The sequence below is a fragment of the Ammodytes marinus genome (genome assembly GCF_949987685.1).
Source record: "Ammodytes marinus genome assembly, chromosome: 6".
NCBI lineage: Eukaryota > Metazoa > Chordata > Actinopteri > Uranoscopiformes > Ammodytidae > Ammodytes > Ammodytes marinus.
In genome coordinates this window covers 3,549,051-3,551,825 of record NC_137235.1, presented here as the reverse complement: position 1 = coordinate 3,551,825, position 2,775 = coordinate 3,549,051, and the positions used below count along the sequence as shown (strand labels likewise).

The following is a 2,775-nucleotide window of genomic DNA, read 5'->3' as shown; positions in this document are numbered from 1 at the left end:
CTCTCCTTCCCTCTCCAGTCCCGCTGTTCTATCGCTACAGATCACATTTACAATCCATGCATTGTTAATTTAACAAAATAAAGCACCAATGTGTTCCTACCAAAAAGCAGCCACCACGTAGGGTTTGCGTCGCGGAGTGTGTAGCCGAGATCCAGCCGAGAGAACAGGGATCCGTAGAGCAGCGCAAGACAACAATAAAAATGGGGCGCAGCTGGCAGTGCCACCGGATGTCCAACATTAATTGTTAATACGGCCGATTTCTGAGGATGTGGATGTGGCTACAGCGTGTTTCACAGATCAGACAAAACGCGCAACGATAAAACTCTGCTCCCAGTCAAACAACAGAGACTACACACACACACACACACACACACACACACACACATAGCCGCGGACTTTTTTTTGTCAAATATTATTAAAAGTTTGACGCAAGAAGAAGAAATAAATAACAAGTTTGGCTGCTGTTTTGTCTGCCTGCAGGTGCTGCTGGTGGTCTCTCTCTCTCTCTCTCTCTCTCTCTCTCTCTCTCTCTCTAACACACACACACACACACACACACACACACACACACACACACACACACACACACACACACACACACACGCAAGTTAAATGTAGTTTTATACAATAAAACTGTGAAGAATGCGAGGGAAAAGCACATAAGGAGCGAATGTATCTTTTTACATGTGCGCAATAATATGGGAAATATGTAAATGTGTCTTATAACTATATAATAAGAAATATAATGAAACAAAGGGATTAGCGTTGATATTGGCGAATGATATAGTCATATATAATATTTCCAATCAATATGTGGATGTGGAGAGAGTAGTTCTGTGCCATCTCTGCGTTCCACTGTGTGCCAATCCGTGTGAAAGTAGCCATTTTTACATCCCACAAGACCGTTAAAAGCCTTCGAATGTTTACCTTCGTCATGGAATAAGTATTTTTTTTAGTAACTTCCCAGCCGCTAAACTCTAAACTTGCCGTAAACGCGTGTTGCTTGTAGCGCATATTAGCCTAGATACAGAGTGGGAAAGCTGCTGCGTAGCGTGTTAGCCTATGGATGGGGCTTTTACCTTATCGCGTGTGTCCTCGTATGTCCCCTCGGAGTTAAGGCTCCTCCGGACGGGGGTAAAATGTCGGCCTCGGCCTCTCCAGATGATATTATGATTACGCACCACCACCATCCGCGGAGAGGGGAGAGAGAGAGAGCAGCAGCCCGCATACACACCACCAATAGCGGATCCAGCTTCTTTAACCTACACGGTCCTCATGCAGGAAGTTAGTTTACAGTAGTATAGGAGCTCCGACGCTGGCCTGTTGTATGGCGGATAAACGGGATAGAAAATACGGTTGTAGTGACTGCTGAACACCCCTCCACCCCCCCTCCCTCCCCTTGCCTTCTCCTCATGTCACTCCCTCCCTCCATTGCTGCACAATAAATCCTCCACCGATTAGGAAATGCGGGAATCAAATCAACTCTTTTAGCCTATCTCTCTCCCCCGTAAACTGATTCCTTTATTCTTTATATCAACTTTTACACCAACTCTCTATCCGTCACTGTGTGTGTGTGTGTGTGTGTGTGTGTGTGTGTGTGTGTGTGTGTGTGTGTGTGTGTGTGTGTGTGTGTGTGTGTGTGTGTGTGTGTGTGTGTGTGTGTGTGTTGGTGTTGGATGACACTTTCTCAACTGGCATTTTGGAGACAGAAGGAAGACACGCGCGTAAAAATAGATTAATATTTTGGTGGAAGGGTTGAGGGTTGGATCGTTACTGTGTAAAATGGATGTGTGTCCTCTTTCTTTGTTGTTGTATTTGTGCAGCTGTGTTTTGTTGTTTTGCTGTTGTTTATACGCAGTTGGTTAAGCCACGCGTCACAGGGCGTAATTACGGTAAAGCGCAGTAAAGGTAGAGCGAGAGCGGTTGTGAATGAGTGACTGACCTGGAGGTAAAGTGTGTCAGCTGTTAAAACAGTTGCAGCTCTCATCGGAGGATTGGGGGGCACATGAGTTCACGAATAATCCCGTAGACCGACTGTCAATCTCGTTAGAGTTTAGTGCGCGATACTTCTGGCAGCGGGATTTCAAAATAAAAGTCACGTCATGGACAACGGTGCGGTGGACAATTGAAATATGCCATTAGATTATTAAATACATTGTACATTTGAAAGGTAGATTGCTATTATACTTCCATGCCAATGACTTATTAGTATACATGTATACATATATAGGCCTAATATTTTAAATGATCTTTTGTCTGTTCATTTATTTATCTACTAGAATGTATTTTTTTTTCTTTTTTCTTTTTAATTTCAGTTTTTGCTTTACTTACTTTTATTTTCCATGGCTAAAGAAGCCCATTTGAATAGAACTGAATTGTAATGACTCTTATATTATTTGTATGAAATTACTGTGTATAGGTAAGTCAAAATTCAAATTGAAATCCAAGTTGATATCAAAACAAATGTGCAGTTACGAGAGAGAGCAGGCAAAACATTTTATTTTTAAACATTCCAAACCTCCAACCATTCCCAGCGCGATTCTGAAGGTTATTACAGAAGGATTTGATCACATGTTATGAGTCAGATTTTAGATACATTTTGTTGACATGCTGAAACATAATGAAAATGCATTGATGTATTGTGTTTTTTTTAATATATAATGAAAAAAGACATTTCTGAAAAATGTTAATACAAAAAATTATTGTTTAAAGGCCTACTTCACCGGTTGGAATATGAAGGTGTATTGAACTCTGAGATCCTATTTAGTATAAATG

The 2,775-nt window shown here is 41.5% G+C and overlaps 1 protein-coding gene across 2 annotated transcripts in view; it reads right to left on the bottom strand.

Annotated features, from left to right (window-relative positions):
* The window catches only part of LOC307252416 (uncharacterized protein), a 41,970-nt gene extending 39,944 nt beyond the window's left edge, over window positions 1-2,026 (bottom strand). The window contains exon 1 of one of the 2 annotated variants that reach the window (XM_080030081.1): window positions 1,943-2,026. The gene's annotated coding sequence lies outside the window, so the exon portion shown is untranslated. Of the gene's footprint in view, window positions 1-1,079; window positions 1,323-1,942 lie in introns of those variants that run through there. The other variant, XM_080030080.1, reaches the window with a different exon arrangement.
* Between the last annotated feature and the right edge of the window lie 749 nt (window positions 2,027-2,775).